General features: G+C 25.6%; 1 non-coding gene across 1 annotated transcript; it reads left to right on the plus strand.

The window, feature by feature from the left end:
• Nucleotides 1-515: 515 nt before the first annotated feature.
• LOC112699969 (small nucleolar RNA R71) lies at nt 516-619 on the plus strand. The gene has a single exon (XR_003152899.1). It is a non-coding gene; the product is annotated as a small nucleolar RNA R71 (small nucleolar RNA).
• The last annotated feature ends 12,491 nt before the right edge of the window (nt 620-13,110 follow it).

Consider the following 13,110-nt stretch of genomic DNA (forward strand, 5'->3'; position numbering starts at 1 on the left):
AAATTTCAGTTTTATTTAATTTGTATTATGGATGTGTATTTAATTTTAAAAAGATACTGAATCTATTTAGATATGTTTGAAAGGGATATCTAGTCGCACTAAAAGAGTATATATACAACAAATAAATTTATATCTACTATTGATAAAAAAATTTTAAAATAACAAGTTATTACACCTTATATACTATGTACTCTTTATGCACTCCCACTACAAAAATTACAATAAGTAAACCTATATTTACTATTAATTAAAAAAAAAGTTAATCTAAGTAGCATACATCCTAACAAATACAATCAAATCTAAAAATAAAGAGTTGAGTTTATTTGCTAGAATGTACAAGAACTCAAACTCATATTATAGATATCAGGAAGTATTTAGAATTTTTTGCTTATACTATGATTTTGTCCACTATTGTTTTGGCACTGAAAAGGTCTTATTTATACACGAAGCCTCTCAAAAGCCCACTGTAAACTCTCTCTTTCTTGAAAATGTGCAGTTAAACCCATTCATTGAATATGTTTGGTGGACACTTTCTTGTTAAGTCCTTAAACCTCTCCCATGCCTCATAGAGAGTTTCACCATCTTGTTGCCTAAAGGTTTGTACCTCAGCTCTCAACCTGTTAATTCTTTGAGGAGGGTAGAATCTCGCCAAGAATTTGTTCACCACATCTTCCCAGGCTGTTAAACTCTCCTTCGAAAAAGATTCCAACCATTTAGATACTTTTATCCCTAAGTGAAAAAGGGAACAAAAGTAGTCTATACACATCCGGATGAACACCATTAGACTTCACAGTATCACATATTCTTAGGAATGTAGTTAGATGTTGATTGGGGTCTTCTTGGACACTTCCTCCGAATGCACAGTTGTTCTGAATAAGGGTGATGAGTTGGGGCTTCATCAATTCAAAGTTATTGGCATGTATGGTTGGCTTTTGAATGCTACTTCTACAATTTCTTGAGTTTGGGTTGATGTAAGAGCCTAGAACTCTTCTCTCTTGCCCAACATGATTTACTGGGCCTTCTCTAGCATGGTTGTGAACTTCTTCTTCTTGGTGGTTCTCTGTATTTTCTCTATGTCTGTTTCAAAATACTCATCCTCTTCCTCAGCACCAACGACTCTCTTCCCTCTTGCTTCCCTCCTTAATCTAAAAAAAATAAGAAAAGGTCTTGCTTCACAATGAATTATAACGGATCAAAATAACATCAATGTTATAAACTAAACTACCTTCCAACCATAAGTAACCTTTCTTTGAATCGTCACCTCCCTTAAAAATTTACGTGACTTCAGACTTTTTTACTCTCATTTTATGTTACTTGGACGGTGTCTTAACACCTTCTTATAAAGAACAAAAGAATAAAAGAATTCTAAATACCTTCTGATATCTATAATATGAGTTTGGTGTCTTAACACCTACTCATTATAATATCAGAAGGTATTTATATAAGAAATACATAATATATAAATAATAAAAGAATAAAGAGTAATATAGGTAAAAGAATTTTAAATACCTCCTGATATTTATAATATGAGGTTAAATTCTTGTACATCCTAACAAATAAACTCAACTATGAAAATAGAATAGAAAATTTCATCTGTTTCATTTTTTGTATGACCTCTCTAACCTAGACAAAGTCTCTCCTATAAAGACATACGTTATACATTCCTTGAATTAAAGATAATGTCTAAGAATATTTAGCAGGCATTCTCCAAAAAGTAATGTCAAAAAATAAAAGATAATGTCTAAAAATAAAAAGAAAATAAAAATTTTTTAAAAAATATTTATTAAATTATTACATTTTATATATTATGTACTCTTTATGTATTTTTATTAAAATAAATTATAATAAATAAATTTATATCTACTATTAATAAAAAAATAATTTAAATAATAAAAAAATAAGATATTCAAAATGTAATTAAAAAGTAGTAAAAAGAATTCTTTATTTTAATAAGAAAAGTAATTATATTACTTTCAATTACTTGAGTATATCCACACAGATAATATGTATTTTCATATTAACAATTAATTTACTATCAATTAATCATAAAAAACTTGTCTAAAACCAAATGTTAATCTCAAATCATAAGTAATTAATTGGATTATAAAAACTTAAAAAGAAACGAATTGAACCATCAACTATGTACTCACATACAGTCCATTGTGCAATGTCCACAAAGCTTGAGATGGAATAACCTACAAGCTAAGGCAACAATGTTTTATGATGATAATTGTTTCTAGAAATTAAACCAACCTCCTCTTTTTTATTCTCCTTCTCCTTCTTCTCTTCCTCCTCTTTCTTTTTAGTATATTTTTGTAAATATTTTTTCTTTTTAATATAAAAGTGAATATTAATAAAAAAAATAAAACAATTAAAAATATTTAAAAAATAAAAAAATAAACTAAAAATAATCTAAAATTATTTTATTTTATATTTAGTTATTTTATTTTATATTTTTTAATTATCACTGAATTAATAAAATAATATTAAATATAACAATATATAATTATAAATGTTACATGTGCATAAAATTATAAAATTAAAATTATAAATATAAAATAAAATAAAATAATTTATATTAATACTACGATAAATTATGTTCAAGTTTCTTTATTAAATTTTGGATGATCTAACTTGTTTCAGTCATACACAATATTGAATGTTTTTCCTTCCATAAATAACAAACTAATAATGTTAGGAATTAAGATGGTTTTAGTAAAAGATTAGTCAAATATTTTTGGGTGAATCTAAAATCTCTACGTGAATAGTGTTTATACTAGGTATTAAAATATTTTTTTTTGTAAATTGGATGGTTATGAATCTATTTTTTATTTATTATATTTTAGACATTTAGAGAGAGAAGGAGGGTGAAGAGATGGAAGCTAATTGAATCAGTTTCTGTAATTCACGTTGCGATGATACTGACTATCTCCTCCTAATTTGAATATAGTGAGACATTTAATAACCAATATTTTAAATCATAAATAAATAAAATTAATTACTATATTTATAATTAATTAAGTTATTCCATTTTTGACTGATTTAGAATTGATTTCATATACTTTTCCATAACCAATTTATATTTTACAAATAAACATACATAAAGTAACTAATTAGAATTAGAATAATTTATAGTACAAAAGCAATACGCTACGATAGATGATATGGTATGATATGATCCAAGTACATAAATCAATTGATATCATATCTTTTTAAATTAAACTTAGTTTTCCAAAGATCAACATCAAATTTATTTCTTAACTTCGTTAAGTTGCCAAATAACTGAGGATTGTGTTAGTTCTACATTAATTAACGACATCTCTCATGCTTTGGTGTCCTGAAACAATCATAAGTTATGTTTTAATAATATCATCTCATGCGTCAATCCAGAACCATAACCATGGTACTGTAGAGTGTAAACTTCTAATATATGTATATTTTGTGCCACTGCCACATGCAAGCACGGATGCAAATATTTTACGGGCATATATATATGGGCTTAGGAGAAAATATTTTATATTCTTTTACTTTCTCTATGTTAATGATACAAATGTGGCTCTTTCTATTAGTTAAATATTTTTAAAAATAAAGTGGTATGATAGATTGATAATATGATATCATAATTTTTATAATTTAAAAGTCTAAAGTTTGATATTTATTAACAAAAAAAATATAAAAAATTATACAAAAATTTACGTAAAAAAAATTTCTTGAAAACTTGTTAGATATATAACCCATTATCCATACCCCTTCAAATAAATATTTTTTTCATTAAATATATATTAGCACAAGAGATATTAGAGAATTAAACATGAAAAACTCCCAACTCAAATAAAATACTCAAAATGCTTTAATCAATAATCTGTATGTTAGCTTACTCCCTGCATTTTTATTGAGTTACAAATTATTTTAAAGTGCTACATCTACAACAATTAATGATTAAATATATAAATCACTATATATATATATATATATATATATATATATATATATATATATATATATATATATATAGTTTTTAACTAAATAATTAGTTATGAAAAATTGAGAATAATATCAAATTTATCATAGTAAATAAATCTGTAATAAACTAATAATTAAATATGTTTGTAGTAGTATAATAAAAATATTTATAAAATATTAAATATATTTTTGTACGTAATAATTGATTATTAGTATCTGATTTCTTTGTGTATACATGATAATCTATTATCTATATATTAAAAGAGAGCTAAAGGTAGCCTCTACATTTATTCTTAATCTCCTTAGTTTTTATCATGATGTCACATAGAATTTGGTGGCTCTAAATTTATTCTTAGACTTTTACTCTTCTTTTTTTAACTATAATAAAAAAACAAAAAAAGTAATAAAAATTATCATGAAATTTCCCATTAAAATTATGAAGAATAAAATTCAATGTAAATTAATATAATAATTTTACTTTAATCTCCCATTAAATTTATGAAATGTTATGCGTTAAAAATTCAATGTACAATTATCATATTCTACATTGATCTTAAAGACACATTATTGTATAAATCAACATTCATTTCACACATTTTTTTATCTCCTCTTATATAATTTCATACATATTTTTCTTTCTCTCTTTCCATTCTTGTTATTTTTTTGCACAACTTGCTAGAATTTAATTGATGATCATAGTTTTTTGTTTTTAATTTGCTAAGCGTATGTATTAAGTGATTATGTGATTGTATTCATTATTTTTTCTATTTCTTTGTGTAATTGTATTTATAATAAGTTATATAATATCTTTTTCGTTTATATGTCACTTATTTTTTCTTTCAATAATTTATATTTTTTTAATATCATTTAGTTGTAACAATATTGTTGAAAATACATGTTGTCATAATTTATAAAAAATAAAATTAAAAAATTTAATATTATCTTTTATTATCAAAATATTAATAATATTCATACTTATATTTTATCTAATAGTTTTATTACTGCATCATAGTATTTAAATATAACCTAAAAAAAGATTAAAAAATAAACAAAAATAACTATTTAAAAATAAAAAATGATATGAAATGAGGTGAATAAATTTTAATTAAATATTTTTATTACTTATAGTATAATTTAGGTATAATTTTTTATAATTATTAAATTTTGAACTCATTTTTCTATTTTAAATTGTCATTTATCTTCAACCATTATAAAATTTAAATTAATAGTTATATACTACTAGATAGACAAAATTTTAAATTTTTAATTAATTAAATTTAATTCATATTATTATTTAATTAAATTAAAAAATAATAATAGTTAAACATAATTATTATCTATATTAAAACCGTATATTTATATATATTTTTTGTTAAATAATAATATTATTACATCATATATAAATTATCAAATTAAATAAATATATTATAAAATATTTTTTATATATTAACTTTTAAATTTAATATTAATTTATATATTATATAATATATTTCTAAGCAATATTAATATTTTAAATTTATATTATATAATATAATTAATTTAGCTATCCGCGTGATGCGCAGGTCTTAATCTAGTTGTTATTTTAATTCTCATGGACATAAATTTACACTCAGTTACTTAATTCATGGATCCATTTACCCTCATTACTACTTAATAAATTAAACCGTACGTGCCATATACATGTGCAATTTATTGAGATGGCTATATCATAAAACGAAGACCACACATTTTAATTTGCGCATACTCTTTGGGGTCTAACATATCATCATGGCATTTATGATAATAGTTAAGGAAAGTTTAGGCCATAAAAGGTTAATTCTAAAAAAGTTTCAAATAAAAAAGTGACAGAAGACTACATGAATCATATAGTGCCTTCTACTTCAAAGACATTCCCTTACCCATAATAATCTTCTAATGAAGCTGTCATTATTATTTGATGATTCTAAATTCTAATCAAACAAAATGTACAATGTACATGCACATATAAAGGATAGAGACTAGGTGGAGAACTTATAAGCTAAACCTTAGCCTAATTAAATAAGAATAACATAAAATTATATACTGCACTACTAAACCCTAAAAAACCACTTCTTTAAACCTAAATATAGAAATCTTTACAATTTGATCAAACATTCATCTCTGTTTAGTTTTAATTTGTACAAGGATTCATGTGGCTATGCCCTTTAACAAACTAAGTAGGTTAGTTAGTAATTTAGTTACGTACGTACATATTATAAATTTTTAACAATACCAACTTTCCCTTTATTGAAAATCAATCACTTCAATTCCTCTCGTCATTGAACCCGTATCTTGGCTACACACAACTGCATGTATTCCTTTTTTGTGACCAAAGTTTGGTATTGAATATGGCCATTACGTCTACTTACAATTTTATGAATGTTAGTGATAAATCTACAAAATTATATATAGAAATTAACTTATAATAATATACTTTTTCTTTGCCTTTTCTTTTATGTATATATCTTTGACTCCATTAAAGTTATGGTTAAGCACACGCGTACTAGTACTATTCATCAACTGTTCTAATTTTTGCTTTGTCCCACCAATAAAATATTGAGTCATGGTTTATCTGGCAAGCATATAAGGTAAATCTCGGATTAAGACGGCACAACCAAAATGAGAAGGCCCTATTATGAACCTCTTTCTCAAGTGCTCAATAAATTCCTAATTAATTAGATGGGAGCATCATATTAGCATTACATTGTGTTTTCTTTCTAACAATGTCAACTTTCACCTTTATTACTTGAATAATGAAGTCTTTCTCCATATCATATTAAAAGGAAAATTTAAGTAAGTTTTGATTGATTTATATTTTTATTTATAATTTTTTAAAATATTTTTTGTTTTTAAGATTTTATGAAAAAATTAAAAAATATATAATGTTACTGAAAGTAAAAATAGAAAAAAAAAAAAAAAGAGGCCCTTAATTTTTTATATATCACATGAATGAGTTAATACAAGCGCAAGGATGTTGAAGATTCTTCTTTTTTATAATTTAATGAGAATGATATATATAAACTTTTAAGTTTTAATGCTCTCATTTTCTTTTTCACTTTGATGTTTTCATTTTTCAAAATTTAACAATTCACTTCAGAAAAACCTTTTGTACATTATTTAAGCCACACCGATAAGCCAAAACACCATGCAATATATATATATATATATATATATATATATAAAGTGATCTTAGATAAAGAATAATAAAGTGATCAATACCCGCATATGTTGAATAGTTTATAAATTTCAAAATTCAGATGTTGTATTATAGTTATCAAAGGTTGTTATTATAAAAGAAAAGAGAATGCAACAATGATCCTCTAACATTAACAAGTTGGGTCTAGTAGTTGCAATGTTTTAATGGTTATTAAGATGACTTTTCAGTTATGGAATACGGATACTTTGTTAAGTTATTACGTCTTTGTGTCGACATATTTTTTATTCTGTACTCGTGCATCATAAATTTTTTTTGTCTTCTATATAGGAATAAATGCCAAAAAATACATCATGAGGAGTTCAATTATACCATAAAAAAGTATTGTTATTAACTCAATAACAATTCTTTAAGACGAATATCTCTCTTAAAAAATAATATGATTGTTGAAACTATAACAAATTCTAGTTGTTATTGTCACTATATATTCATTATTTTACCAACAACATAACCATCTCCGAAGTGCTATATGCCTATATCATCGTCAATATGTTATACATGGAAAATGGCTGCTGTAAGAACGATAACATGCATAATGTATATCCTAGAATGGATTAGGAGCCACTTCAATCATTTGGTTAATATATAAGTGGCCAGTTTTAAGTGAGGATATACAAAATCTAGTGTATGTTCTTATCATTATTACTCATTAAATCAATATGATACCGCATAAAAAAAATTATTAAAATTTTATTTTATATCAAAGTATACTGCTTGGATAAAATTCTCGTATATATTCAAGTAGATTTTTTAAAGTGTCTCAGTAATCCAATGCAATTAAGTAATTAATTAAACGTTTTTGTGTTACTGTCGTAATAGTTGTAAAAATTTGAATTTTACTAAATATTGTTAAGTACGGATATTTTTTTTATTTGTCGTGTTTGCAGACACATTTTAGATATGATATTTATTGGCATTCGTGTGACACGTATTTTTTTTGTATTCAACCGTATTTTTAAAAAATAGAAAATTAAAAAAAAAATTGAACACACTTGAATATATCTAAATTCTATCATATGTCAGCATGTTCAGTCTTATTTTTAATATGTATTTTTTAAATAAATTAAAAAAAACACTAAAAATAATTAAAAATTAATTTATATTTTACTATCAATAAATAAAATACTAAAATATTATTACAATAATTTATCTAAAAAGATACTTTATATTTTATAAATATATCGTGTCTTTTTATCTTATAAAAATTTTAAATTTGTGTATTTATATATCCTATATCATATCATATATATTTCGTATCCATGCCATCCGTATATCATAGCTAAATATATACTATTTTTTTTAATTAATATTGGGGTTAAACGCTCAAAAAGACAAAATACAACTACAAAGAAATTAAATACTGACAATTTCATGTGCATATTATTATCTAATATATATATATATATATATATATATATATATATATATATATATATATGTATATATTAAAAGCGTGTGTGTTTTTTTGTGAAACTATTGTTTATTATTTATAAAAAATTAATAACTTTTATATTTTTAGATGGTTAATATGATTATTATTGCTGTTGATGATGTTATTTTTTCAATTATTTTTTTGAAACATTACTATTTCAATGATCATTTTACTTTTGAAGTGGCGTTGTTTGTTAGAGTTAGTACGCCGTTTTCGATGAAATAAATTAAACTACATACTAAATTTTTTATGGGAATGAATCCTCTCAAGTTTTTTTTAACAATTGAGAGAATAAAATGTGATCTCTTACCATTAATTTTATAAGTAGGACCAAAAATAAATATAAAAAAGAGAATAATAAAGAGTTAGAGATCATACTTTACACTCTCAATTTTTTTAACAATTAAGAATATCCATTTCCATCTTTAACACGATATAGGGACTGAAGGTTGTGGTAGGCTCAAAGAAAGGAGATTGAATTTATGCCTTTCTTTTAAGTTACTGAAATGACCCTTTAAAGCAAACTTGAATCCTGATTCTGTTTGAACTCAGCAGCAAAAATTTATGAGACAATTTATTTTTGTCTCATGAATATTAAAACACAGAACATTATAGAAAAGAGAGAAGCTAACACCATCGAGTATCCTGGTTCGGTTGCCTTGTACTGTACAACCTATATCCAGTCTCCTCCACAACAATGGAGGAATTTCTACTATAGTTAAAAGTATTACATATACCAATTCCACAGGATTGACACAATCCTTTCACACTCAAGTTCTAACTTAACTTGACATTGACTATGCTAATACCTAACTCTTCACTCTTAGTGCTAACCCAATTAAGAAAGGGATACCTCACAGGTACAAGATACAAGACATAGACATACCTAAAGAAATCTGAAAATAACTCTAGACTTTTCTCTCAAGTGTATCACTCAGTCTCTTTCCACTCATGGCTTTTGATTAAGCTCTCTCAATATGCCTTTTCTTTTAAGAAATTACAGAAAGATAAACATTGAAAAGTACATTACAATCTGTAAAACATGAAGGAGATTGACTTCATCAACAGCCTCTTTGCTATGTGATAAACTAGACTTGCAAGCCTCTGATTTTATTCTTTAGTGTTGGCCGAATGCTTCTTTGAATGAAAGCATTATCCAAGTAGAGGAACTTCTTCGGGGAACTCTTCACATAACACAACTCACCAAACTCTGGTTTTCTCTCCTTACCTCTGAATGAACAGAAAATCTTCTTTTATCTCCTTGCATGTTGCGTGGTTGTTCTTCCTAGGTCAACTCCTTGAGCACTGTACTTCATCAACTCACAAACTCACTTTTTTTCATTAATTCTCAGAGTAGAAACTTTGCTTTTAACCTTCTCTTGTTGACCAAAAGTCACAAAATAGCAACCACAAAAGTCTTCTAATAGTAAACCGGATTTGAGCCATTGAGAAGCTACTTGGTCCCCAAGAATCACTTGTGACCGTAGATACATAGCAGATTGAAACAGAAATCAACTTTCCCTTATATGCTATTTTCGGACTTGTAGAGAGTTGGGAAGAAGAGACGAAAGCAGTTTGCATGTAATAGGAAATGTGTTACCTTTAACCTTTACCTAAGCTTGATTTGGTTTGAAATGGTTGATTTGACCTCAGCCTTTCTTGCCTAACCTTCTCTTTCTTTCCTCTTCTTTGAATAGCTTAGGAACTAAGCACTTTCTTTTGCTTCTGTGATTTGACTGAGTTAGAGAAATAGAACGTTGCTTTGGAAGCAAGATGGAGGGATTTGCTGAAATCAAATCGGGCTTGGATCGGGTTCTACTCAAGTTCAGCCCGTTGGTTCCTTGCCTTTGCTTCTTAAAGAATTTTGTTTGAAATGGATGATTTGGCTTGGTTTATTTTCACTTACCACTCAGCCCACCAGCAAATTTCTTTTGTTTAACATTGGGCTGCTACATCACTTATTTTTTGCGTGCATCACTTAACTAAAATAATCAAAACTAATTGGATAATTAGTCCAATAATAAAATATTTGTTATCATTAATTATATTAGTTAATTTCTTAACTCAACAGGGACGATTAAGGTAGTAATAATTATATAGGCACTAACACAAAAGCGGCATGTGAACCTTTTCTCTCTATCTTTTTACTTAATCAAAAAATTATTATAAAATGAATGTAAAATTTAGATTTTAATTTAATTATTTTGTATTATCAAAGTGTTTAATTTTAATGTAATAATGATAGTATAAAGTGTTTTTATATTTCCGTATAATTATATCTATTTTTTTTAATAATCATTTATACTGTTAATATAAAAGATAATTATTTTTATTAATGTAACGTTACATAATTAAATGCATATATAAAATTATTTTAAATTTACCGTGCATTAAAATTAAATTTTTATTAAAATAAAAAAGTTAAAATTTTCTATGAATAGTAATAATGTTATTAGCTAAATTCCTTCTTTTAAATATTAAAGTTGGCTCTCTTTCTCTCTCTTTAATAAATTACACATTTTTGCTAGTTTCTCTCTCCTTAAAATTTTTAAGACAAAATAAAAAAAACTAAACAAATTATAAATTGATGAACTTTGACCAGTATTAATTAAGTAAAAAGTAAAACAGAATATTCTAGAAAGATTTAACTGCATACAAAAATAAATCTAAAAAATTAAAACAATAAAAATGTCTAAAAAATATAAAAAATTAACAAAAATAATAATAAAATTACCTTTTATAAGTGATAAATAACTTTTATATTAGCAAATAAATTATGTATTTGATCCAATTTTTTTTAAAAATATTTAGATAATTATTTAAAAGGTGTATAAAAATAATTGAAATAATATTTTATTTTCAAACCTCTTCTTTTCCACTTTTTAAAATATTTTTTGAGCTTTGACAAAAAATAAAAAATTTTAATTGGCGTAAAATAAAAAAATTTTAACTATGAAAAAGTCCTATATTTTTAATCATGTTTACAAAAAATTATATATCAAAACTCGATCTCTAAAATAATTTTTGAGAACATATCTAATATTTGATGGTTAGTTCTTCCAAAAATAATTATTAATGTATTAACTTCCAATAAAATTTAAGAATATTATAATTTAATTTAAAGTTCTTTAAAATAGTTTGTTAATTTTTTTTGAAAATTAATAATATAATAATTCATTTTATGAAATTCGTATAATCAATAAGAAGAAAACAATTTTTATGAGCTCAAGATTTATTGTGAGAGGGTTTTGTTTTGGAGAATTTTGTTAAATTCCAACCAGAGAGGTTAAAGTTAGTATTCTTTGATGGTAATTAGTGGTTAAGAGAAGGGGGTGAATCTTAACCCCTTTTTCGCTGAATATTAATTTCTGAAATTTTAGGAGATATTTCTATTTTTGTCTCGTACCAAATTGAGAGACACTTTTGTTTTTATCTTTAAATCACTAAAAACTGAGAAAGGAGTAGGAAGAAGAAGTAACACCAGAAATATCCTAGTTCAGCTAATAGGTGCAATGTAGCTTACATCCCGTCTCTATCACAATAATGATGAAATTTCACTATGTTTTCACAACATTACATTCACCAATTTTTTTCTAGGAACTATCCATTCCTATCTGGGACAAGTTCAGATTCTAACCCAACCTGAACTTGACTAGGACTCACCCTACCTTTCAACAGCAAAGTGCTCGTCCAACTTGCAAGGGAATAAGTCCAGATTCTAACTCAACCTGAACTTGACTAGGACTCAAACCTAGCTTTCAACCGCAAAATGCTAACCCAACTTGTAAGGGAATCTTCTCAGGATTATGACAACAAAATAGAAATACATACAAAGAATTTCTGTGATAACTATGACTTTTTCTTTAACTCTCTACCTTTTTTCACTCATTGGTTTTTTTTTTTTACAAAACCTCACATTTTGCCTTTTACCAATGAAACACAGATAGACTAAAGTGAAAAAAAAATATTCAATGAAAGCCATGAAGGAGAAGAATAAACAGCTCAAAGAGATATAGGAACCCAAACGTGTGCTCTCACTCCTTGATCTCAAATTCTCAACCCTTGGTCGTTCACCCTTATTATAGAAGGGGAAGCTTCCAAGGTTAAAACCGGTTCAACCAACCCAGCAACTTCTTCTCCAACATAGGTTAAGTCATGGTTTGAATAAAGGGAAGAAAAAGGAAAAATCGAAACTACATGTATGTACCTCTCTCAACCTTTTTCATCTATTTTCTTCAATCTTGGCCATTGATCTTGATTTTGGCCCCAAGAATTGATGCTAAACGTTGATGAGCGTCTGACCCAAGACAATTTTTTACCTTCCATTTTTGCTTCTTCCTACTTGAAGTTTCAAAAGCTATCTTCTTTTTTTGATGAACAAAAATAGAAATGAACTTTTATCAAACTGGATCTTCTTTCTGACAGGGGCGGATTGCTTCTTTTCTCGGCAAAGAAAATCTCAAAACTTTTCTTCAAATCATTC

This window comes from Arachis hypogaea, chromosome 6 (genome assembly GCF_003086295.3).
Source record: "Arachis hypogaea cultivar Tifrunner chromosome 6, arahy.Tifrunner.gnm2.J5K5, whole genome shotgun sequence".
Taxonomy (NCBI): Eukaryota; Viridiplantae; Streptophyta; class Magnoliopsida; order Fabales; family Fabaceae; genus Arachis; species Arachis hypogaea.